At 41.6% G+C, this 27669-nt stretch overlaps 1 protein-coding gene across 4 annotated transcripts in view; it reads right to left on the reverse strand.

Annotated features, from left to right (window-relative positions):
* Positions 1-27669, reverse strand: part of DENND5B (DENN domain containing 5B) — a 135457-nt gene that overhangs the window by 106528 nt on the left and 1260 nt on the right. The window lies entirely within an intron of this gene.

A 27669-nucleotide genomic window follows, 5' to 3' on the forward strand; every position in this document is an offset into this window, starting at 1 on the left:
GGTAAGAAACTCGAGAGGGTGGGTGGGCCCTCCGGAGCACCGTACCAGAATGGTACCCCATGCTCCCGGCAGGCACCAGCACACCCGTACTGGGGCGTACCAGCTGCAACCCACCACTGGTATGGAGTCTCCTACTTGAACAGGGGATTCAACTATGTTGTTCTGCTATCAAAATCAACATGGCATCACAGTAGCACACAAACCAACTAAAACCTTCCAAACATCCAAGTGAACCAGAAGACCCAGTAGCCCAGAAGAAGAAAAATATAGTATATATAGGATTGTAACAGCCACTATGTAGAACAAACAGCCAAAAGACTAGCAGAGGACATCCATGAACACCAACTAGCAGTCAGAAGACATAACGAAAACTCCTTAAATTCACAACACATGGGACAGACTCAACCAGTTTCAGCTGGGATCCAGTGAGAATCCTAGATCAAGCTAAGTCCAAAGAAGCCAGAGAATTCTGGGAGACCTGGCACTCTGACAAATCAGCCATCAACAGGCACAGAAACAACGTCTACACACCACTCAAACAATGCAAAAGGAAACAAAAAGTGCAAAACAGCAATCAACACTAGTATGAGATTACGACCAAGGTTAACAATAAATCAACAAATAAGTAAACAATACCCCAATTAAGGAATTACCACTGCAGACACACAAACTACTAGTAAACAATCTAATCAAGGAATCCACCCCCACCAGTACTGACTGGGCAAGCCACTAAGTATATAACAGTAAGGACAAATCCTACTGCCTTGTACCGCGTTTCCCTGAAAATAAGACAGGGTCTTATATTCTTTTGACCCCCACCCCCAAATAAGCGCTTGGCTTTATTTTCAAGGAGGTCTTACTATTTTTGAGGTGCAAGAGATGGCCAGCATGGTCACGTCATGGCTGCTGCTGTGTTGCAATATTTGGGGTGAGGGCTTATTTTAGTGCATGCGCTCAAAAGCCCGATTGGGCTTATGATCCAGAGAGGGGTTATTTTCAGGGAAACAGGTGAGCACTGATGATTATATCTAATTTGGCAATGAAACATCTGCAAGAAAACCACTAAGCTGAGAGAGCAAGTAGGACCACACTATCAACAATTCTTCCATGGGGATTCTTCCAATGGCTCAGAAAAGATCCCAGCCCCTTTCACTTTCTCTCTTCTTTCATCTGATTTTCTTGCCATTGCGTTCTGATAAGATAATATCTGCTTAATAAGAGCTTAATGATGTATCATGGGGATTTTATATTTGAAAGTACAACTTATCTATATAATTGCTAGATTATCGAGTGTTTCTGATGAAAAACAGTAGAAAACAATTAATATTTGGGAGCAAGAATGAGTGGCAACAGGAATGTCCTCCCTCTCCCCTTATTCTGGGGCTAAAGTAAAGGTAAAGGTTCCCCTCACACATATGTGCTAGTCATTCCTGACTCTAGAGGGCGGTGCTAATCTCCGCTTCAAAGCCGAAGAGCCAGCGCTGTCCAAAGACCTCTCTGTGGTCATGTGGCTGGCATGACTAAACGCCGAAGGCGCACCGAGTGCTCTTACCTTCCCACCAAAGTGGTCCTTATTTTTCTGCTTGCATTTTTTACGTGCTTTCAAACTGCTAGGTTGGCAGAAGCTGGGACAAGTAACAGAGCTCACTCCATTACACGGCGCCAGGGATTCAAACTTCTGCTCGACAGGCATCTTAGCCACTGAGCTACCTCGTCTCTTGAGGCAGGGGCTAACCCTAAGTTATTCAGTGTGCTGGCCATCTGGATGAAAATAAGCTGTGGTAGCACAGAAAAGAAAAAAGAAAGGAAGGAAAAACAGGGAGCTGAAAACAGAATGTTAGAAAAATGGAAGGAAGAGCCAAGGCAGCCGACCCTCAGAACAACAGGAGGAAACTCTTATTGGCTTTCCCCTCCTTGCAATCCTCTTGCGATGAGACTGAGGAACTGGAGCTGTCTTCCCCCTGGGTTTCCAGCCCCTCTGGTATCCTAGGAGAGGATGCCAGCTGAGGTTGCATTTGTGGCTGCTAAAATGCCACTGTCATGCATTGCTGTAAGGCCCGCATCATTAGGTCCTGAAAATTGGGGGCCCCTGTGAGGGGTTGCTGGCTGGTACCTATGCCTACCTGTGTGTGTGGGGAAAACCAGAGGTGGTAGCCCCGTGGGCAGGGCTGATCCCAGGGAAGCCATATGTGGGGGGGATTGCCACCCCTGAGGAAGACCCCAAAGACCTGATGTGTCAATAGGGACCCTTGCTTGCAATGTGGGTGCCTCCCCTGAAGCCCCACCTGTTGCAGGGACTCCAGGGGCTTTCCCCTTCTGTCCCAGGCCTGGAATGGACTTAAGGCCACTTGCCTTTTTGTAGAGCTGCTCCAGCTTCTTGTGCTTTCGCCTTTCATACTTAAATGGCTTGGAAGGCTTGTGAGGCTTGTGACCACCCTCTGCCTCCAGCTCTGCTCTGGGGGAATGGTGCTGCTTCTTATCTCTAGCCTTTGCTCCCCTCCTTCTGGGCTGCCTCTGGGGTGGTCACTAACCTTGGTTGATCCTCTGCCCCTCTGGTGGGGCTTCTGGCTGTTGCTGCAGGTACTTGAGTCCTGCCGGTCTCCCCGTTGGGCACCGCCATCTTGGAACACGTGGCTCCTTCTGGCTTCAAGATGGCACCCGTGCCAGGAGTTAAAGGGCACCTCTTTTAAAACTCCTGGTGTGGCAGCTTGTGCTCTGAGGAGCTGTCGCGTACCTCTGCCACCGGTCTTTCTGCTTCCTTGCACCGCTAGAGCTTTGGTTCTGCCCCTGGACCCCCTCCAATGAGGTTGGCCACGTGGACAATGGCATGGGCACTCCGCAGCATCTGGGAAGCTGTGGTTCACTGCTCAACCCAGCGGGGAGCAGCAGAGCGCTCCGGCGCATGGCAGAGTTCCCGCAGCGAGGCCCACCTTCTGGGCAGGGATCCAGCGCCGCCCTCGCTTGCTGGTAATCTGATTCGCGCCCCGCGGCACTTAGGGAAGCCGTGGCTCGCCGCTCAACCCTGTGGGGAGCGATGAAGCGTTCTGGCGCCACTGGTGCCTTGGCAGCAGGGCTTGCTTTGAAAGGCTTGTGCCCTTTGTCTCCTGCTTGCCCGGCAGATTTCTTTTCTGAGTGATGCTTGTCTCACTCAGAGGCATGGGCAGCGTGCTGCCCCCCAGGGGGAGGGCTTTCGGCAATTCTTTCGCAGCTCAGGGAGCTTCCAGCTCACATGCAGCTGCTGCAGTAGGGAGACAAATGATTTTTTCCTCTTTCTTTAAATTTCTTCGAATTTATCGGAGATCCAGGATGGCAAACTGTCCAATTGAGGGACTGAGTCGATAACTGGGCAGTGCTTGGTGGACCAGGGGCGTATCCCAAGAGCTTATCTGACTCAGTCCACTCAACGATAGGATAAGGTCCACCCATCCTGGATACTCCTCCCCTCACTATGGAGAATAAATAGGTCACTACCTCCAGGGAGATGCTAGGAAGATAATAAATCATGAAAAAATTACAGTATTAAGAAATCACCCCTGAGTACTTAAAGAGTGTTAGAAAGATATGACCCCAAACAGTCAGGTGAGCCCAAACAGTGGGGAAATTTACATTCCAGAACTCAGCTCACCAGGAAGCTGGGAAAAAGGATGTTTTGTATCTTACAGCCCCTTTTTAACATTTCTCCCACCCTTTGGAATCCTCACCTCCATTCTCGGATAATTAGCTAGGGGAAATTAATATTTCCATTTACTTTGATTGGAAAGGAAGGGATTCCAAGAGAGTATGTCACTTCAGACAACACAAGGAAGGCTGGAGGGTGAAGCTTATTAAGGTTTTGCCAATTTCAGATAGCAGCACAAACCAGCCAGAGGGTCTTAATTAACTTCTTATAGGGGAGCACAGCAGTTTGGGAAGAGTTAGCTTATTTAAGCAATCTCTCTGCTCTGCGGGGGGGGGGGGAATTCTTCCAGGAGAGAGAGAGAAGGAAAATGGGTCAAGCAATGGAACACAGGGATGGCCTTCCCCAACTGCAGGCAGCTTCCAGCACTGACAACTGAAGGTGAAGCCAAGTCAACACCAGCACATAAGGGCAGCCAGCAATCCAGCATTGAGTGAGCGGCATGGGTATTGGTCAACTTCATCACAAAGTACATGTAAAGAGGGTAGTCTTGAAGGACAAAGAGAAGAGGCAAAATCAGAGGCGAAGAAAGTGGTTTAGGGAAATGCCACAGACAGCCCTCCCTCCCCAATTCTCCTGAAGATAAACCAAGAGGGAGGAAAGGAAGGAATCTTGTAGTCAGACTTGCAAGATTCTGTTGTTATAGCTCATCAAAGTAACTTATAGCCTGCCTTTTAAGGCTGACAATTTGGGACGTAGTTGGGAGGCATTGCCACCAATCAACACCGCCAAGCCTTCCAACTGAGATTCGAGAGCAGTGGTGGGATTCAATTTTTTTTACTGCCGGTTCTGTGGGTGTGGCTTGGTGGGCGTGGCTTGGTGGGCATGGCAGGGGAAGGATACTGTAAAATCTCCATTCCCACTCCACTCCAGAGGAAAGTTACTGCAAAATTCCCATTTCCTCCCAATCAGCTGGGACTCGGGAGGCAGAGAATAGATGGGGGCGGGGCCAGTCAGAGGTGGTATTTCCCTGTTCTCCGAACTACTCAAAACATCCGCTACCGGCTCTCCAGAACTGGCGAGAACCTGCAGAATACCATCTCTGATGCCAGCCGAGAAATGACACAAGTACCCTGGGATTGCATGGGGCTGGGAAGGCTGTGTGTAAGTTGAAAGAGTCAGCAAGAAAAATCCGTAAAATGTGGCATTACTTCTGTAAAAGAAAGGCAGAAGACAGAAGAAGAAAGCACAGCTGAATTAGAGCAGAAAATATGAGCTATGAAACTGAAGAACAAAGTATTTTTATAGATAAGAAAATAGAAACAACTTGGGTTAAAGTTGTACTTTTGGTAATATTCATATAATGAAAAATTTGAAGGTGCCTCCTCACTAGTTCGGTCTGTAAGAAGTTAGAACCCACCTCTCTGCTAGAAAAATGAAAAAAATTAGGAAATATTAAAAGGACAGAATATTTCCCCTAAAAGGGAGGCAGAAACTCAGCCTCCCACCTTTGTCAATGGGCCATTAAGGCCTGAGCCAATCTATTTTAGCTAACAAAGATCTACCTCCTTCAGGCAGAGCCATACTAGGGATTGCCCAAATCCCTTTCATTACATCATCATCCATCATCCACCCAACCAAGCTTGGGACTCAAGACAGCCTACAGAGTTGCCCCTGCATGGCCCCATGGGAGTCTGACAACCAATCAGAATACAAGCTCAAATTCAAAAGGCCAGAAAGGGCATAAAACCCAGGGCACTGTCAGCATCTCTTCCTTTTCCCCCCAGGCCCTCAAACCATGTGGTCCTGTCCATCATCAATAAACCTTCTTCCCAAGCAACTTCCATGAATCCATTCTCTACTTGGAACTGAACCCAGAAGGACATTTCTTCCAACAGGTCAGTATGCGTTAGCCAGTCTTGCAAAAGTGCCTAAAACAACAATGGATAGATTCCCATGTTGTTTCTAGTAACGCAGTGCTCACTTAAATTTGGTGCTTTGTTCAACAAACTATAGCTTCGTAGAGTATATGAACCAGAATGTAGAATACATCCAAGACTGAGCTTAAATTAATATTACATAGAAAAAAATGCTTACGTTTTTCTATCAGTTATTATTCAGTTTAATGTAGAATTTGCTTTTGATATTTATTTATTTTTCCATAAGAGAAAAAAGGCTTGATGAAATTCTCATGGGTGGTAAATTTCTGCTGGCCTTCCAAACATCCATGAAATCACAGGAAAATACACTAGGAGGGGATTTCTCCCAGAAACATTTCAGAGTAACGAGACAACACCAACGGCAGAAATCACTATCACTTCCAATAATAAAAGTTTGCTCCTGAAAAAACACGTTATCAAGCTCCTGGAGATTAAGGTATTAAAGCCAGCACTTACTTCAGAAGACTTAAGATACTCTTTTCATTTCTGCCTATACATATTTTATGTGCAAAGACTATTTATCCATTTCACCTGACGTGTTTTGTCAGTCATACTGCTTATCACTTGGCAAGAGTTTTCTATTTCTAACAGCAGCTGTAGATACTGACAGACTGACTTTTCCATCTAAAACAGCAGGGGTGAATTTGTGATATCACATCTAAAGAGCTGAAAAACCAAGAGATTTTGCAATCAAAACAGAGTTTGTACTTCCAAGCTGGTGGGTTGGAATATTTATTTGAACTGTATTCTTATTTCCAGAGACCGGATAGTGCCCAGATGTGTTTAACTTCAACACCCCCCCACAACCCTCCACATTGGATTGAGCAGTGTTTCTCAACCTTGGCAATTCCCCATGCTGGCTGGGGAATTCTGGGACTTGAAGTCCATGCATCTTAAAGTTGCCAAGTGGCCTAGAAGATTATGGGAAATAAAAATCCAATCTGGTGGATGCAAATTCGGGGAAAGATTGCTCAACCTCAATATGCTCAATATAGATATAAGATCTTTAATATAAAAATATTTGTAAGACACTTTTCCATTAAGGAGCCATTGTGGTAATATATAAGAATACATTGTCGAATGTATTAATACATTATAGAATGTATAATATGCACCTCTATAACTGTCTGGTTTGGTTCTGCAACCCAACAAGACAGACACAGACTTCAGAGGATAAGCAGAACTGCAGAAAAAACAATTGCTACCAACCTGCCTTCCATTGAGGACCTGTATACTGCACGAGTCAAAAAGAGGGTCATGAAAATATTTACAGACCCCTCGCATCCTGGACATAAATTGTTTCAACTCCTACCCTCAAAACGATGCTATAGAGCACTGCATACCACAACAACTAGACACAAGAACAGTTTTTTCCCCGAATGCCTTCACTCTGCTAAACAAATAATTCCCTCACCACTATCAAACTATTCATTAAGGCTGCATTACTATTACTATTGGTCTTCTCATCGTTCCTATCACCCATCACATCCCACTTATGACTGCATGACTGTAACTTGTTGCTTGTACCCTTACGATTTATATTGATTGTTTCCTGACTGCTTATTTGTACCCTATGACTATCATTAAGTGTTGTACCTTTTGATTCTTGACGAATGTATCTTTTCATGTCTTTTTATGTACATGGAGAGCATCTGCAACAAAGACAAATTCCTTGTGTGTCCAATCACACTTGGCCACTAAAGAATTCTATTCTATTCTATTCAATAAAAAGAAAAGACAAAAAAAATCTTACAGGTAGTCCTTGATTTACAGCCATTTGTTTTAATGACCATTCAAAGTTATAACAGCAATGAAAAAGTAAACCGGTCCTTGCACTTACAACCACCACAACATTTGGGTGATTGGCATATTCTTATGATGGTTGCAATGTCCTGGGATCATGTGATCGCCATTTACGAACTTCCCAGATGGTTTCCAACAAGCAAGGTCAATGGGGGAAGCTGGATCCATTTAACAACCACATGAGTCACCTAACAATCATGGCTAAAAAAAGTCATAAAGCAGGGCACACGTAATAGTGCTAATCCCAATTATTGTTGGAAGACAAGAACTACTTATATGCATCTGATGGGATCAACTTCTGGGCTGTTTCTGATTGGCTAGATGGATCTATGACATCAAGGGTGAAACAATTAACTGGACTAACGGCCATTTGTCTTCCTGGAAAGGCTAGTTTTAATTTATGTTCTACAACTATATACAATGGCAAAACTAATTTTCAACAGGATGGAGAAGCAAGAATTAAGCAGCAACAGCCTAGCAGAAGATCTCTTTCTAACCAACCTCAGAGCAATATGTTATACACATATTAAAAGAAAACTTTAGGCTGGACAGAAACTAATAAAAACTTTTCATGTGTCTGATCAAATGTCTGCATTGAGACCAGAGTTTCAATAATAGGATACCAGAATCAGATAGCAGTGATTAATAATAAACAGGGACTACTTTAGTAGGAAGGTAATAGGTTCCCTGCATCTCGGCCTATAGTCCTGTTGGCCACATGACCATGGAAGTGTCTTCGGACAACAGGGGTGTCAAACTGTATTTCTTTGATGGCCGGATCAGCATTGTAGTTCTCCTTTGCAGGCTGGGGGGGGGAGGGAGGCAGGATGGACACCTCCTGCAGCACTTTGCCACCCAAAATGGGGCCCACACATGCCCCCCTCGCCCCATTTGGCTGGCAAAGTGTGCAGGAGGCCGTCCAGGCAAAAAACAGGCCACACGGGGGCCATGTGCACCCGCTCTGCACCCCATTTTGGCTGCCAGAGGCATTGCAGACTAAGTCCTTTTCTATTTCCAGGTCGGCCCCATGGGCCAGATTTAAGTACCCCACAGGCCAGATCTGACCCATAGGGCCTGAGTTTGACACCCCTGTCCTAGAGTCAGTTACGACTGGACAAGGGTATCTTTACACTAAACTATAAAAACCGTATTTCCTGAAAAAGAGAGAGAGAAGGACTGAGATCCCGAAACATCCTCAGAATGCGGTGGTGTGGGCAATGATGGGCATCCCTTGGCATGCTCATGTCATACCCCTAAACATGCACTGGATATCAGTATACTTTCAGGTATGATTCAAGAGGCTGGCTATTATCCACAAAGCTTACATGGCATAAAGTCAGTTTATCAAAGAACTGGCTATCTTCCATGGTTTCTGCCCCAACCATTATAACCTGACAAAGTTAGCTTGTTCCAGGTTGTTTGATCAAATAGTGTCATCTTTCAGGATCCAGAAAGTGTGCCTTCTCTGCCACACGTGCAATGAGACTGATGTTCTTTGAAGGCCTTAGCTGTTTTTCAAGGTCTTGAGTTAAGAGTGGATGGAGGCCTTTGTGGGATTATGGTTTGTGTACGCTTTTTTGTTGAGGAACTGCATTTGCATCTTGTTTATTCATTTTGCATTCCGCTTTGGAGCTGCTCAGAGTCATCTGGGAGTTGAGCAATACCTCAGTAAATAAATAAATAATAGCTGGGTTTGTATTATGCATGATGCTCAAAGCGGAATCTTATTCCCTTTGTTTGCATTAAACTACAGCATTTTCTCTTGTTTATCCCTAACAGCAGATTAAAAAAAAACATTTGTGCACCCTGCTAGAGTGGAGAATTGTAAAAAAAAAAAAAAAAATACAGCCACATGAGAACATCTCAAACAGGATGATTTCCACTAATCACTAAAATGCTGAACTACAGTTCTTCAGTTAACAGACATGATGAGATTTATTTCTGGGAAATCTGGCATAGGATTATCCTGTGAATCATTTATTTAAATGCCACTGCAGAGCATAGGCTATATGGTAGGAAATTAGTTAGGTGAGCACTTCATTCAATCATAGGAATAAGATTTAAAAAAAACAAGTTTGTTCCTTTCCACTCTTTATTGAAGTTGCTACCCACAGGGCCGATAATATATATAAAACAAATAAATTACAACAGTTATAATTTGAGGAGTCAAATGCGGAAAGAGAAAAGATTAGGAACAGAAAGGTTGATGTTAAGACTACAGTGCTCTACGAGGGTCAAAGATTAAGACTGTCAAGTGAGATTATCGAGGGAAAATTAATCCATGTTTAATTGCAGTCAAAACTCTACAAGTTAACACAGAAAAATAAATATATTAAGCATTGCCTTTGGCTTCTGGTCAGAAAGAAGATACTGGACACACAATTCATTAAATCAGGCTTTATAAAAGGCACTATCCTTTTATGATGAGAATCTCTGAAACAAAACAATGGCAGAGATAGGTATAAGCCAACAATTATGTATTTCCAGTTTTAGCAAGAAAAAAAAATTCTATTTGGTCTTTAGGATTGATGAAGGTAAGACACACAAAGCAAGTAGAACCACGTCTAAGCAGTAGTATTTAAGTACAGGAAGCTGATCAGAATACAGGTAGCCCTCAACCACAATTGGGACCATAATTATTGATCACTGGTCACTGATTAAAGTGAAAGTTAAGCAAGATGTCCCGGTGACTGCTTTGCTCAATGATCACAATCCTAGCAGTCCCAGTTGTGGTTTTTAAACAAGTTGTCAGCCTCTGTTTTGCTGCTTGCTTTCGGCTGCCATTGAAACAGGGAGGAGGGGGCATTGTTTGTGGGTGGGGAAGTGTCAGCACTGGAGAGACTGAATAAAGGGAGGTGTTCTCACCATCTACTGCACATGCTGCAGATAACGGATTGCCACCCAGACCAACTATCCGGCATACCAGCCTGATGATGTTTTTTGAAGATGTCTCCCGCGTGACACCTGTGGAGTGTACTGATTGGACTATAGACTAAGGTTTACCAGGGGGAGGGGGTTGGGTCACATATTGATATCTATGATTACGCACACTTTTGCCTCCGACCTCGCTTTGCTTAGCTACTATCTACTCATGACCAGTAAAAGTACTCTTAATTCTGCAAAATGGAGTTGAGTGGTTTCTTTCTTGGTTACTGAGTGAAGCAGCTAACGACACAAGTATCAGGTCATTAAGAGGATGTAAGAGGTAAGTACAGTAGCATGGGGTCCTTCAGAGGAGTGAGGGAATTGAGTGAGGAGTCAGCTCCCAGAGACGAGGGGGATTTTGCTTGGTAGGCAGCAGCTTTCCTGCTGGCTTCCCCATTGACTTTCTGGGGAAGTTGGTAGAGAAGATTGTAAATGGCAATCACATGATTGTTGAGTGCTTGACAACCAGTTGTAAGTGCAAATAGGTTGCCAAGCCCTCAGACAGCGATCATATGATCAGTGTGGGGGAGTTGCAACATTTTTTGATGTCTGAAAGGGCCGTAAAGCACCCTTTCCAAGTCTATTATAATACCAGATTGTCATTAAATGAACATATTGAGGACTACCAATAGCTAAAAGCTTCAAAGATAGCTAATTTGTCCTCTGACTCAACTTTAGCGGAGCTCTGTTCTGAAAAACCAATTTGTAATTCTCAAACAAAAAGATGTTAATTTACTTCATTAGATTTGACAAAAGCTTGAAACTTAGAATATACAAGATATGGGATGGGAAGACTGAATCTCCAAGCAGGGTGTAACGGCTTAATGATTCAAGACACGGAAGTAAAAAGAGGAAAATGTATACCCATTTCTTTTTGGATTTATAATAGAATTCTGTATATGTACCTCATTTTTGCATTATAAAATATTAAATGACAAAGAATATTGGATCTCACAAGCTGATGTATTACAATCCAAGGTTTCAATAGCTAGATTTCTGTATGCAACGTTGAAGGAATGAGTGTACCTGAGCCCTAAACTCTCAGCTATAAGAAGGAAACAAGAACATGGCCTTTCCTGCTGGAGCCCCCAAGCTTTCGAATAAATAACTGTACTAACGTCACAAAGAAAATAGAAAAGTTATTTATTAGTTAGAGAGCATTTAGGATCAGGTAAGGTAAAGGTAAAGGTTCCCCTCGCACATATGTGCTAGTTGTTCCCGATCTAGTGGGCGGTGCTCATCTTTGTTTCAAAGCCGAAGAGCCAGGACTGTCCGAAGATGTCTCTGTGGTCATGTGGTCGGCATGACTAAACATTGAAGGCGCATGGAACGCTGTTAACTTCCCACCAAAGTGGTCCCTATTTTTCTACTTGCATTTTTATGTGCTTTTGAACTGCTATATTGGCAGAAGCTGGGACAAGTAACAGCAGCTCACTCCATTACATGGCACCAGGGATTCGAACTGCTGAATTTCTGATCAACAAGCTCAGACTCTTAGTCACTGAGCCACCGATCAGACTAGACCACAAATCAGAAATGCAGCCTCCTTTCGTTTCCCAGGCTGAAAGGATCTTTTAGCATCATATGACTGAAGTTGACAACAAACTATCCATGAAGACAACACATTTTTTTTTTGCTTTACAAAACAATGCATGCATTATGTATTTCAAGAGTGCGATTGGCACAACAAATCTACTTAATTTTTAATGCACTCAGATTTTAAAGTGGGGACTATAAAATCTTGCTTTGCCCCCTACAGTGATATTGTTAGATTCCAAAACATTTTCTAAAAAATGAATATCCTGAAAGCAAATAGGATTCTTGCTTTTCTAAGGATTGGGCTATTTATTTTTTAGAGGTTTCTTTGCTTTTTTATTGTAATGTTTAATAAAGTACCAAAGCTGTCTCTAGTAACTGGAATCAGAGAGTTTATGCTAAGCTGACATTCATACAAAAATGGTGACAAATGCATAACAATTTTTAATATTCAGAATTTCAATTGTACTTGCAATTAGATTTCAATTGTGACAGGGCTAAAGCCTCCCATCCTTCCAAGGTCAGTAAAATGAGAACCCAGATTGTTGGGGGCAACATGCAAATAAATACTTTCATGGTAAATCACACAGAATGGTGTAAAGTGCTGTGGGGTAATATATAAACCTAAATGCTATTGCTAGGTTTCACACTGCATTCAAACATATTTTTAATTAAAAAACCAGCCCCCTTTTTAAAACAACGTATGTATAAACTCTCCTTTTTCTACGTACCAAGTAAGTGCCTTTTCATATGTATAGCTAGCATAGTATCTCGCTTGCTTTGCTCGATATAATACATTTGTGCACATGCATAAACATTTCAAAAATAATCATTGTGCTTTTAATCATTACTTGACCTGTGCTGAAATCATCATATTTTATGCTCAAACACATAATTTCAAATGACTGCAAATGCACATCAATTTGCAATGCTATCCATCCCCGTATCTGAAAATGATTAATATGCAGCTAATCCTCAGGTGGTGTAAATTTGATATATTTTTAAAAATATACATGATTGGCTATGTCACAGCATTAACCATTTTTATTACCACAGAATAAAGTGGGAAAAAGTTCCTATTATTAATTTCATTGCCCCATAGTCATTTCATTTTATAAAAAAACTACAGATAGTTATACATAGGAAGAAAGCATTTACATAACCTGTATTCTAAATTAATTGTTTCATTAATAAAGAAAGCTGTGCCTTAACTATGGCTGACTCACAGAGTTGAGGAGAATGCCCAAAGTGTATGGCAACTCCATCCAAGGGAGTACATAATCAGTCAAGAGTCAATGTTGACATTTCTCTGGATCCAGAGAGCCAAGACACTCCATCTTGCCAACAGAATGGATTCATCTCCATCCAGACCTGCATAGGCATCTCCTCCACGGTTCACCAACAAAAGGGCGAACGACAAAACTGCGCCCGATTAAACCGTGGTGACAAAACCGCATGTTCTAAAGCGCTCCGATGAATTAGCGCCGACAACAGTGCGGCGACAGAAGCGCGCTGTAAAACTAAACCTAACCCTAACCCTAAATGTAACGCTAACCCTAACCCTAAACCTAACCCTAAACCTAACCCTAAACCTAACCCTTACCTTAAGTTAAATCGGCTTTCTGTCAACGCGCTGTTGTAAAGCACCTTTCTGTCTCCGCGCTGTTGTCACCGTGTTGATAACAACGCGGTTTTAGCGACGCGGTTTAGTCGGGCGCGGTTTTGTCGTTCGCCCTTTTGTCGGGTCACGCTCCTCCACAGCCAGGGTCAGTGCCTGGCTTAGTCCTTTCATTTATATGTTAAATGCAACTGGGGGTGGGGGGCAGGGGTGGGGGTGGAGAGAGATCCAAATTCTGAGACAAGCCACACAACCGAGATCTAAAGTCCAGAGGTGGGCTTCACATAATTGAACAACCGGTTTGCCTAGTGCAAAATCAAAAATGTGAGCACGTGTGCGTGCTTTGCGTTCACCTTCCGCGCTTGCACATGGCTTCAAACACACAGCGATTTCATGCGTGCAGATTCCAGCACACCTTCTTGGGCAGCCGCGGTGAATAGAATGGGCGAGGTGTGAAAATCATCTGGGCTGCATGGGTGGAGCGAGCGAGCCAGAGAATGAGATATATAAGACGGGATAGAACCGGAGCGGGTGGGTGAGCCCAGCCGGTGGTTGGAACTACCGGTTCAACCAAATTGGTCCGAACTGGCAGTAGCCCATCTCTGTCCCTGTCCCACTCCCTTACCAATATTAACTGGAATCCGCCGCTGAATAAAACTATTGTATATACCCGGGATGGCGAACCTATGGCATGCGTGCCACAGGTGGCACCTGGAGCCATTTGTCAGGGCACGCGAGGCACTGCCCTGTCAGCTGGCCACGCTGGCCAGCTGAGTTCACCCTTTTTTAAAGCCATTTTTCATTCTCCCCAGGCTCCAGAGGCTTTATAGGAGCCTGGGGAGGGTGAAAAGAGCCTCCCCTGCCCCCTCCATGCCCCGGAGGCCCTCCGGAGGCTTCATGAGCTTCCCTGAAGCCTCTGGAGCGCAAAAAAACGGCCCTATGGGCAGAAGTTTGGGAACGGACTTCCAGTTTGCTCGTAGGGTCATTTTAATGCTCCAGAGTCTCCAAGGAAGCTTCCTGAAGGTCCCCGAAGCCTCCGGAGGGCCTCCTGGGGGTGGGAGGCTTTTTTCACCCTCCCCAGGCTCCTATAAAACCTCGGAAGCCTGGGGAGAGCGAAAAAAGGATGCAAAAAATGGGGGGTCGCACCTGTAGTGTATGCATGTGCACTGGGGGGATCACGCATTGCATTATGGGTGCGGCACGCCCGCGCACAACTCCCCTGCGCTCCCCTCACTTATGGCACGCAAGCCAAAAAAGATTTGCCATTGCTGATATATACTGTCCCACTTCAACCCCAAAACTGATCCAGGTACCAGGTATAGTTGATGCTACTGAAAGTCATTGAGTGCATCACCTCCATCCCAGGTCCTACAGAGCTTGTGCACATGTATGCTCAATGCAGTCTTGGTATCATGACATGGCCTCAATCGAGACTGAAATGGGTCTAGATAGCAATAGCAGTAGACTTATATACCGCTTCATAGGGCTTTCAGCCCTCTCTAAGCAGTTTACAGAGTGCCAGCATATTGCCCCCAACAATCTGGGTCCTCATTTTACCCACCTCGGAAGGATGGAAGGCTGAGTCAACCCTGAGCCGGTGAGATTTGAACCGCTGAACTGCTGATCTAGCAGTAGCCTGCAGTGCTGCATTTAACCACTGCGCCACCTTGGCTCCTAGATAATGTGAGTTCTCTCGTTTGGATTCAGTCTATTATGTGAACTCAATACTGGTTTGCAGGAGTTTGCAGGATAGTTCAAGCTTAATCTGTTGTACAAACTCAGATAATCATGCATTATGACTGAACTAATCCATGGTTTGTTTAATATGTGAGCCAATCACTATCATAGTATGTGAAGGTAAAAGGGCCATTATTTAATTAATTAAACTACAGTTGTCCATATTTGAATGACACATGGCACGGATGACATTTTGAAAGTCTGCAAAAACAGAAACTTAATATAGAAAGAGAAATATCTAGGGAAAGAAGTCAAAGTCCATTTTTGTCCAAACAAATGGCATTTTGCAAAAAGTGAGCAACGGGTTGTATTTCTGTAATGTATTTCAATAAATATAAAAACCATAAAATGTTATGGTTTGGTTTGGAATGAAATAAAATTAGCGTATTACTGTTATGGATAATATCCAAAATTCAAAGGCTGCCAAGAACATCTTCTGAACTGAATTTCAGAATTTCAGTTCTGTTGTCAAATATTTATCTTCACGGGTCCCTGAAAGTATCATCAATCTATTTTAATGTATCTTTTAAGATGCCATCCTTATAAATATTTCATTTTGATTTCCTCTGTAAAATCCTTCTGCACAGATTACTAATTCTCTTTAACTATGACTCTGAACCTATCGCTGGTGCCTTCTTCTATTTGGGTCACATGTTCTCCCTTCACCCCATCTCTCTTCGCCATGTCTCAACGGTCAGGAGAAATTAGGATATTTTTAATGTCATGTGGGAAGCTAGCACATCCACCCCTCTCCTAGAAGAGTGAAATATTCTAGAAAATATTAAAAAGGCAGATTATTATATTTCCCTGGATGAGAAATGGAGAAACATGTTTTTTTTAAGGCAGAAAGCAGACTCACTCTTAAGAGCCTCCACCCTCAATAGACCACAGTAGATGTCTGCACTTAAGAGATAAAGAGATGGCTAGGTCTATTCATAAGCAACAAAGATAGGATTAGCCCTCTACCCATCTAGCAACAGAACTCACCACATGGCACCTGGTGAGATTACATCTCCCAGCAAGATTCAACCAACCTTGCAGCTCAAGACACTATGAAGTTACCCCTGCATGGTCCCATGGGAGTCTTGACAACCAATCAGAATTCATTTCTTACACAGGAACAGGAAGCTCCAAGGTGGGGCCCAAGAGAGGGTATAAATCAATTAATCAATCAATCAATCAATCTCTCTCTCACCCCCCCCCATGTGTTCATATTGCCCAAGACCTCAAACCATGGGGTCCTATCCACCATTAAACCATCTTTTCAAGCAGTCTTCATGTTTCCAGTGTCTTTATTCCCACTTGGAACTGAACCCAGATGGACATTTCTTCCAAAAGTCAATTATGGTTTTTTGTTAAAATGAATGTTTTCTTCAGATGTACCTACATTGGTTGCCATCTATATACTACCACAAATCTGATTCCCATAACTTTTAACTGGATGAAATTTATAGGGAAGCGGTTTTTGTACTAAAGTACTTCAAATGGGCTAACTTACAGAATATGTCCAAACTCCAGAACCAATAATTCCCATGGAATTGGAATTTGCCAAATTTTATAAAACATTGTATGACATAAAAAAATTTCTGTGCAAATGGTGGTGTTCTACAGTTCAATATAGCTGAGTCTCAAGGCAGATGCATCTTTTTCTCCAGGGAAGGCAGTACATTAGAAGTTCTGTCATTGTTGAAGACACCGAGGAATCGGATCAGAGGTGGGTTCCAGCAGGCACTACTGCCGGTTTGCTCATGAGCACGCTGCGTGTGTGCACTTGATGTGCGCTGCGCATGCATGCACAGTGCAGTTAAAATTGTTCTGTGCATGTGCAGAACCAAAAAACAAGATGGTGGCGCCTATGGCGCCCGCCCGCAAAACTAGTTCGGGGGTATGGCAGTCCTGGGTCGCTGCCGGTTCCAGCAACCCAGGCCGCCAAATCACTACTGGTTTGGTCAAACCGGTCCGAACCGGTAGGAACCCACCTGTCAGCATCACTCCATTACATAATTAGGAAAGAAAGACTAAGAGACTCCATGGATTGGAAATCCAAAGTACTTTTACTAATTATAAATGGTAAGCAAGCAGTTGCAAAGCAAAGTCTACTTAATTAGGCGCGAAAGCGATTGATATATAGAAAAGTTCATTCTCCACCCCTTAGGATCATAGCTCCAGGCCAATCATAAGTCCTTCAAGTGTCAGGTGTGAGATAACTTCAAACAGGCATCACGAAGATGGAATGTCGAGGCCGTTAATCTACGCGGGAAGCTCTCACGCATGCGCCATCCGAGCATTTCGAACATCCTAGAAGATTCCTCCAGCACATCAATTAACCCCTCCCAAATACCAGCCCTCCCTCCCCGTTTCATGGCAGCTGAAGCAACAGCAAGGCAGAAGCTGACACCACCACTGAATCGGATAAGGAACTATTTCTGAAAAGATGATCCAATTGGTCAAGGGTTGACAACTCCATATATCCTATTCAAACTATGGGAGAATAACATCAGAGGCACCAGGATGAGGAAACTTGATTTTATGGCAAGAATCATGTATCTGGAATATTTGCAAACACTTGTGTTAAGAATGAATAATTGAATTTTGCACAGTTACTCTTAATATGCAGACAAAAAATGATGGGGTAAGAAATAAGATATAAAGAGACCTTGAACTATAGTCTTCTATAACATCTTGTTTCTACTCTTGGTTTGAATAGAGTGTGTGTAAATTTCAACCTCTCTACTGTTTGCAATACTCACAAAAGTTATGAACTTTTCTCATTTTTGAAAATAGGATTTTTTATTAACTCAACTGAACCACAATAAATGGGGTAACACATCATACAATGGAAAATCTTTCCCGTAAGGGCCCCAGGGCCATTTATAATTTAAACTAGTTTTCTACATTCCAAACAAACCCTCTCTATATATGGCATTTTTACCTCCCTTCCAGCTATATATGTGTGTAATTTGAACACCAAGAATTTCAACGGTTAAAAAAAAATCAGAAATTCCGAAGAATAACATTCCCGCTAGATAACAAGTTAATTTCCAAAACTTTAAAACTTTGTATCTGACATTAATACAATAATACGGTATCTTTTAAATTCAACCTTCAGCGCAGTCACCATAATATCAACTTCCTCACATTGCAAACGGGGGAATCAGTATAAAAAGCATCAAAAGTTATCATTATGATCCATGCAAAAAAGCAACCAGCATCCATTGCAAACTGATTATTTCACATTTGATCTGCAGAATGAACAGTGCTGCCTACAAGAGCTGAATCACATAAAATTTGGATGCTTTTTCTCCTAAGTGCCTGCTTAAAATCAAGGAGAACCTTGATTTTAAAACAGAATTAGCAATGTCAATAGCATACAACAATGATTCACATTAGTTTATCATCTATACATTATAATCAAATTATTCATACAAAAGAAAAAGGAAATTAAAATCTGGTAAAATTATGAATTTCTGTTCTTTTGCCTTGTATGTTTACCTTGTATGTACTGGTCAAGAAACTAAAAGGAAGTTGAGCAGTTATTTTTTCTAGATTAGGGCAATTCTAATGCACCTTTATACTTGTGAGCAACAATTATATTCTAGTGCAGAGATGAGCAACAAACAGCAGCAACAGGAGATGGTGGCAATCCCGCTGCCTGGAACAGCTGATTGGCGGCACTCCGGGAGGCCGATCCAACTGCCACCAGGTAGCGGCAGTAAAGAATGGTGGTGATAGGCGGCAGCAGCTACATGCGGCAGCTGCGATAGGCAATATTTGCTCCATAAGACACACAGACATTTCCACCCACTTTTTTTGGGGGGGGGGAGTGTATCTTACAGTGCAAAAAATATGGTTTGCCTCTAAATACTGACGTTGAAATTTTAAAGGTCATAGAAAGGGAACTGAAAGTCATACGTGGGCTTGAAGACACGCATGAACTTCTGATTACACTCATTTACATACCTCTAGGAATAAACCTTACCAAACTCAGAGATTTACTTCTGAGATAATGCACAAACTAATCTTAAGTACTGAGTACCTTAAAGAATGCTGACTCTTTCAGCAATCAGCAGATTGGGGCTTTTTGTTTTCATAAAAGGTAGAGTTCTATAATTCTACATCACACATCGCCTTATGTATTTCATGCTAATGGTGTCCAATAAATGTACCATACATATGTAACAGAAACTCAATGATGTTCCTTTAAGAAAAAGTGTCTGGAGGGGAATTAAAATGGAAAAATAGTGGAAAACTCTTCCCCCTGCCACATTTCCACAGCCACTTTCCGAAACTCTTCTTCTAGCTTATTCTTTCAACTGGTAGCCTCTAGACATGCTGAAGACCACAACTTTTGGACTACTCAACTAGTCACTTCTAGTTAATAGATTGAGAGAAACAATGCAGTAGATCAGTGCCCTCAGGATTGCACTTAAACATATGGCAAACTGTGGAAGTTATCTCAATACATCTGGATGACATTGTGGTAGGCTTTGTTATAACCTTAGTACTTACTTGCCAATGATAGCTTCATCACTACTGGACCAACATCTACTAAAAACAGATTCAAGGCAATCTTCAATGCAGAACTGTAGGACTAAACTACAGAGCACCAATTCTTACAATAATGTGCCTCAACTTAACTTGTTTCTCAGGCTAGAAGCGTTACTCCTGATTTAATCATAACAATGTACACCTTTCTGAACAACAGTTCATAAGTGTTCATAAGTATGAACAACATTTCATAAGTTGTCTACTTCTCCAATTTCTGAAGACCAAGTGCTTTCTCAAATGATGCTCTCCATGCCAAAAGCATCGAATTCTGCTTATAATATATTCATGTAACACATTACGGCCAAGATAATAACTAGGCTAGCCAGAGCAGCTTATATCTGAAAGCATCTACAACACATAGAAAGTAATAGATTACATTTTGGCACCATCTAGCATTCTCTAGACGTCTTTGGACTTAGTGAAAATACATTAGTATTAGTAGGATTAGCAGGTTTACAATTCATATTCTCCTGATTTCTAGACTTTTAACCACATTATACTAGCTCTCAGAATCCAATAATGCTCAATATTAAATATGATGGGCACTAAGTTCAACCTATCTGGATGATACCATGTTTGAAACGCTTATGCCAATAGTTGCCGATTAGAAGGTCGGTTCAAATCCCTAGTGCTGTGTAACGGAGTGAGCTCCCGTTACTTGTCCCAGCTTCTGCCAACCTAGCAGTTCAAAACCATGTAAAAATGCAAATAGAAAAATAGGAACCACCTTTGGTGGGAAGGTAACAGCGTTCCGTGCACCTTCGGCATTTAGTCACGCCGGCCACATGATCATGGAGACATCTTCATGAGCACCGCCCCCTAGAATCAGGAACAACTAGCACATATGTGTGAGGGGAACAGAGGTGCATTGCTGCCGGTTCACCCTGGATTAGGCGAACCGTTAGTGGCAGTGGCGGGAGGCTCCACCCACCCACCCATGAGCAAAAGGTAGTAAAATAAATTGCAACCCACCACTGGAAGGGAATCTTTACCTTTACCTTTATAAACACTGTAGAATAAACATTTGGTCTCAGGGTCCTTCATTTTATTGTAGTCTTCCTTACTGCAACTTTCTTTCAATGAATTGGACTCTAATTCTCATGGGAAAAGTTGCTGATTGGAAATCAAAGCATTTATCTTTGGCTTTGTGTTATAGGACTCCAAGCCCTACGGCTGATAAATCATAGGTTATGGGTTTAGCTTGTCATTTGAATCCTGGTAATTCCAGTTTTGTTCAGCAAACTTTGATAACTGCAATATACTTAGCAAACCATGTTTAATTGAACAGTTCAATACACCCAACTTCCTTCTTCTCCATTTTGATAAATTGAATTTCAACTGAATTTTAAATTTACGGCCTTTCTTGTTTTAATGTTTTATATGTCATTTTTATTGAATGACGAAGCCACCCAGAGTCACCTAGATGGGATGGACAGCATAGAAATGTAGTAAATAAATAAATAAAAACTGTGTCACCCAACCTAGAATTTATCACCCTGTCGCAGTATAATACCAAAAAATCTGGAATTAGATGGGGAAATTATTCACTTGATTCAAAAGACCACTACTGCACCTGCTTTTTTTGGTATTATACTGCGACATTGAATCTAATATAATGCAGCTTGTTTGAATGAAAATTTTCAAACAAGCTGCATTATATTAGATTCAATGTTGATTTTGTGTAATGCAATACAAATAATAATGCTAATACAAAATGCATCTAATTCCTTTTTTTTCTTGGTTGCAGGAGAAAAGTTCTAGATGTTGCTGCAAAATTGACTCATTTGGCTGACCTATTAGTTGGCTACATATCTCACTGCAGTTTTGACATTAAAGTTGATTCCAAGCGGGAATAGAAACACAGTAGCATGACATTTAGAAGTGTTGGGATATAACTCCCCAAATTTCCAAGCGTGTTGAGAATGCTGGGAATTAAAATCCAAGCACATCAGGATGGTAAAAAGACCTTTTTTGCTCACATAAATATCTTTTGCTAAATAAATTGGCAAAATAAAGTGCACTATCATAATTCCTACATCCTCTTAGATTTAAAATATTTGCTACTTTAAATGGTCTCCTTTTTGTAAAGGTACTCCTTGACTTACAACAGTTCAGTTAGTGACCAAAGTTACATCATCACTAAAGAAAGTGACTTATGGCCATTTTTCACACTTACGACCATTGCAGCATCTCCATGGTCAAGTGATTTATATTCGAATGCTTGACAACTGACTCACATTATTTATGACAGCTGCAGTGTTTCCTTTTTGCGGCCTTCTGACAAGCAAAGTCAATGGGGAAACCAGATTGACTTAACAAATGTGTCCCTAATTTAACAACTGCAGTGATTCGCTTAACAAATTTCCCACTTAGCAACATAAACTTTGGGCTCAACTGTGGTCATTAAGTTGAGGGCTACCTGAATTTGTCATCATTATCAACCTCTTTGGCATAATTTATGCAGAAGCTGAATTCCTTTTATTGTAAATATATTTATTAATTTTTAGTTTAAAAAGCATAGGTTTAACAGAAATTAACCATATATTTCCCCCACTTAGTCTGTCTTCATTTCCTTCAATTTAAATAGCCTAGCTACTCGTTTAAATAGTGAACTTCAGATATTTGCATTTCCAGTGGTCAATAATAAAAATGTCATAAAGGTGTAATAATATGTATATGTATATGTGTATATATATATATGTGTGTATATATATGTGTGTGTGTGTGAAGCGGAATACTTTAGAGTCCTTAAGTCTTTGCTATGCCCCTTGATAGCTATACCCATAATCTCAAACCACAGAATTATACATCAAACACAAAGGATATCAGTGTGTGGACCTTTTAAAAAACAAAAGATCCTGTCTTAACAAAAGCCCATATTCATTTCTGTATTCCATTCTAAATTCCCTGTTGCAGTATACCAGAATCAGAAGGAAACAAACTAGTGTGCACTTAAATCTCTGCCTCCCAATTACACTTTTCTACCAATTAATCAACCAAAGCTTTTATTATTTATTCCAAAATTGATATCCTGCCAACCAGCTAAGAATGGCTTTCACAAAAGCTATCAATCCATTCAAAGCACTGAAGCAGGTCCATTTTAAGGCTTTATATAAACAAAACAGGAAGCGAAACCAAAGCATTCTTAAAAGGCAACGATGTCATTGATTACTCTAGCAAAGTTTGCCATCAAGTGTTATAAAACTAAATGCCATTCAGCTTGATATCCCCCCTTCAATCAATCAATCAATTAATCAACCAATCAATAAGTCCACACCATGCATAATGTATTTGAATTTTTTAAAATTGCAAATATAGGCAATTTTGCAATGTTTTTGGGATGGGGACAATGTTGCAGGGATACAATAGTAATAACTCTTTTCTCGTCCCACTTTATGCCTTTAAGGGGTTTAAACAAAATAGATGATTTGCCATTATTTAGCGCAATCTTGGGAGGTTCCAGGACCCTAAAATGAGGCAGGGAACCCAGAGAGAACTTGCTCTCCTTTGGAATACTTATTTACAATTGAAAACAACAAGTGAAATGGAATTTATGCAAGTGCTCCTTGCCTGGTACCCCCTCCAAGAGTAAGAACACCCTGATTCCACATCTGTTAAGCTTCGGCTTAGAGAAGGAAGTTGGATAAAGTAGTGGCAGAAATACACTAAGATTTATTTATTGAACTTGTATGGCTCCATATTTCAGATAGTGGTGCTAGGTGGCTCCCAACAACCAATAGAAACAACAGCATGGCTGGCTGGAGAATCCTAGGAGTTGAAGTCCACAAGTCTTAAAAAGTTGCCAAGGTTGGACATCCCTGTTCTAGCCCAATGCTTGGAGGGGAAAGCCAGGTCTTCACATCCTTCCAGAAGGCTAAAGTAAACAAAGCTAGCTAAAGTAATGGCTAAAGTTCTAAATTCACTAGAACTAGATTATCAACAATTTTACTTGACAACCTTTGTTCTTATGAAGGTTCAAGACCAAGATCATACCATGTAAATGTTCAAAAAAATTATGTTTTGCTGGACCGTAATTCAAGTGGCTCAGTGACTAAGACACGGAGCTTGTCAATCAGAAGGTCGGCAGTTCAGCGGTTCGAATCCCTAGCGCCACTTAACGGAATGAGCTCCCATTACTTGTCCCAGCTTCTGCCATCCTAGCAGTTCAAAAGCATGTACAAATGCAAGAAGAAAAATAGGAACCATCTTTGGTGGGAAGGTAAAAGTGCTTCGTGCGCCTTTGGCATTTAGTCATATTGGCCACATGACCACGGAGATGTCTTCAGACAGCGCTGGCTCTTCGACTTTGAAACGGAGATGAGCACTGCTCCCTAGAGAGTCAGGAACAACTACCACATATGTGTGAGGGAAACCTTTACCTTTAGACTGTTATATCAAATATGAAAAATCTAAAGTCAATTCTCAAACAGCAGCAGAAAAAGAAATGCAGGAGTAACTTCAGTATCAGCAGAAAAAAAGTTAATACCCAAAAGTAACTTCAGATCAGGGTTAAGCTATTTGCTGTGGATATTTGCATTCGCCCTTGAGAAAGATGCAAATCTGCTTTTACAGCTCTGAAAACAACAGCATATTCACACTTAAAAGGTAACAGCAAACTCCCAATTAGCATAGCAACGTAAAGTATTGTGCAGCTATTTTCAGAAAGAGGAATCAGAAGTTATTTTAGTTTAAACTTCCCAAAGGTAAATGCTATGCAAATGAAACTGGGTTCACCTTCAGTTTCAAAGAACCAAAAAGCTTCTCATGGAGAGAGAAAAAAACATTTATGGAAATGGAAACTATACTGCATACTATAACTAAATCCAACGTTTAATTTAATGCTTGAAAGTGGAAAAATTACAGGCAAAGTACTATTATCTTGGAAACTAATGTATATTTCATAAGGCGAACACTTGAAACTAATGTCTATTTTTGTTTGTACCTGTTATATTTTTAAATTCAATAACAAATACTCCGGACAAAATATAATTTACCTAATTAAGGATTTTCTCATAGAAAAGCAATATTTTCCTGTGAAGTAAAAATAGGAAACTGAAGAAAACTTCAGCCCTATGCTTTCATGGACATCTCCATACTGCTTTCTTGGCAATAGTAGAAAAATAATCTGCCTTTGTCTTTTTCCAGGAACTGTTTTCAATTTCTCAGTCTAATCCAGAGTCCTTGTGGTCTCCTATCCATGTACTTATTAGCCTAACTATGGTCATTTCTGAGCCCAGATCTACGCAGATGCTACCATCCGTTGAAGCAAAATCTATATTAAGGAAAATATTAAAGGTAAAGCTTCCCTCGCACATGTGTGCTACTCGTTTCCGGCTCTAGGGGGTGGTGCTCATTTCAAAGCCAAAGAGCCAGCTCTGTCCGAAGACATCTCCATGGTCATGCGGCCGGCATGACTAAACGCCGAAGGTGCAAGAAGCGCTGTTACCTTCCCTCCAAAGTGATCCCTATTTTTCTACTTGCATTTTTAACGTGCTTTCGAACTGCTAGGTTGGCAGAAGCTGGAGCTTACTTCGTTACGCAGCACTAGGTATTCTAACTGCCCAACTGCCGACCTTACAATCAACAAGTTCAGTGTCTTAGCCACTGGGCCACCGCATCCCTGAAGGAAAATATTAAAACAAGGCAAATTATAGGGCTAGAAGGAACCATGGAAGTCTTCTAGTCCAAACCACTATGCTCAAAGCTACAGTCCTCATACCATCTTGGACATTTTTTTAAAAAAAAAACCTTAGACAGACATTTATCCAAGATGGTATGAGAGGACAGGAGGTTGGACTACAGGTCACAAGTACTACAAGAGGATTATCTGTAGCTCGGAGTTAAACTGTGCTCTGATGATATTACCCAGTTGAAGAATGAAGCATCTGCAAGCAATCAAGCTCAGAGAGCACCAAGGACTCCATAGTTAAAAGTCATGGACAAGCTACCTTGGCTGTTCTTATCAGGTTAGATATTAAGGGGAGAAAAAGTTGGGGCAGGATATTTATCTCACTAAAATAGAAGAAGAAGAAAACATTTTATAGCTGAGGTACTTAAATTGCATTAGGTTACAAAAGTTGTACATCTGAAGGCAACGCTAATATGTACTATCTGTACTTCATGGCAAATCTTGTACCTATCCGAGTTCTAGGAGAAGCGTTATCACATAGGCAAAAATCCCCCTTTTCAATCAATCTATGGGATCATGGTTGGCCAATGTATCCTAGATTTCTTTAGTGCTTACCATGATTCCCAAATTCAAGTCAATCGTGCTGTATTCACTTGCCTTGAAATATGCCCATTCAGTTCCAACATACACTATAGACATCCTAGAACAATGATGGTTAACCTTTTTGTTGTTGTGTGCCGAAAGCGCACCTGCACCCAAAATGCAATGTGCATGCATCCCCCCTGTACACCCCACCCCCTCAGCACATGTGTGTGTGACCCCCCCTTGTGCAACCCGCCCACCTGATTTTGGGCCTAGTAGGCCTCCCTTCAGTCTCCTGGGAGCAAAAATGAACCACATGTGCGCATGTCTCCCACATGCGTCCCTCCCCCGTGCATGCACAGCAAAGAACCGAAAATCAGGTGGCTGGCAGGGGGTGGGTGCACATATGTGGTAGAGCTGACATGGGGCGACAGCTTGTGTGCCCACAGAGGGCTCTGCATGCCACCTGTGGCACACGTGCCATAGGCCAGCTATCACGGTCCTAGAAAGTAAGCTGAACAGCTGAAAAAGCAGCACTTAAATTTCTGAAAATATCAAGTAAACAACAACAAACCCCCTTAAATGAATTTATCTTTAATTTCAGAGTAGCCTGAAGAATTGTTTAAGAATATATACTTCCTTTGCTAGGGTAAGTTAAATACAATAACCGAACAACAAACATATAATGTCTCTGTTTCTGGTCCTCTAAAGATTTTATTGCTAACCAAGCACTCACATATTGTTAAAATAGAATACTGGAATGAATACATGATTTTTCAGAACCAGCCCAATATCAAAGGTAAAATCTGCAATTTTATGTAGCAGTAATTAAGTCACTACTAGATTGCTAGTCTCATTTTGAACAGAACAAACAGAAGTTGAGAGTATTGAATTCCTTTTTTTATCCATTGGCTTGAGACACTGCAGAATTTTCTAAAACAGCACTACAATTTAAATCCTTTTCAGAGTCCACAAACAGCATTAATTACAGGCTTTTAAAATGGTTTGCTAATCCTTGTACCCTTATCTATTTTTTTTAGCAGATTTTCCCCTTTTTTCTACAGCTGGTTATGCAAAGAGGCTCTGACATTTCTCCAGCTTTAATATACATAAAAGCAACATTCTCCTGAAATTAGTAAATATTATGTGAGGCTTTTCTCCCAACATGCACAGATGCTTTTTAAGATCGCTGCTGATAGAAAAATTCAGTTAAAAAAAAATCAAAGAAAGGATACTAAAGAAATAATTAGAGGTCCAGGCAGCTCTGAAGGAAACAAAGGGAAGAATGAAATTGTCCTGCTGAAAACCAATATGCCATATTTTGGAGACTACATTTGAAAGTGGTTTGGTGTTTTTTTTTCCCCTTAGATCATTGATTTTCCTTTATTCAAACATCACTATCTATTGGCAAAGAGCCCTTTTTCCTCCGATTATACGCTTCTTAAGTATAGTTCAATGATTATTTTTGGGGCAGCGTTGCCATTATCAATTAATACCGGTGCAACATTAATGAACATTTTCTACTCCATCCACAGTCAGAGGTTTAGACACCATAGCCTAAAACCCTCTCCAAAAAGGGCTTTCAACCCACTTTCAAAAGGCGCATTCTGTAACAACACAGCAGTTACAAAGGTGGTTCCCCCCCCCCTCCCGCTTGTTCTTTGGACTTCAGCAAGCCCTTGATTCAACAGAGAGGCCCAGCAACAACGAGGGAAGTGTATATAAACCTTTCACA

This window comes from Thamnophis sirtalis, unplaced genomic scaffold (genome assembly GCF_051295495.1).
Source record: "Thamnophis sirtalis isolate CommonGarterSnake01/CBP01778 unplaced genomic scaffold, rThaSir2_p1.2 scaffold_9, whole genome shotgun sequence".
In the NCBI taxonomy this organism is placed as follows: domain Eukaryota; kingdom Metazoa; phylum Chordata; class Lepidosauria; order Squamata; family Natricidae; genus Thamnophis; species Thamnophis sirtalis.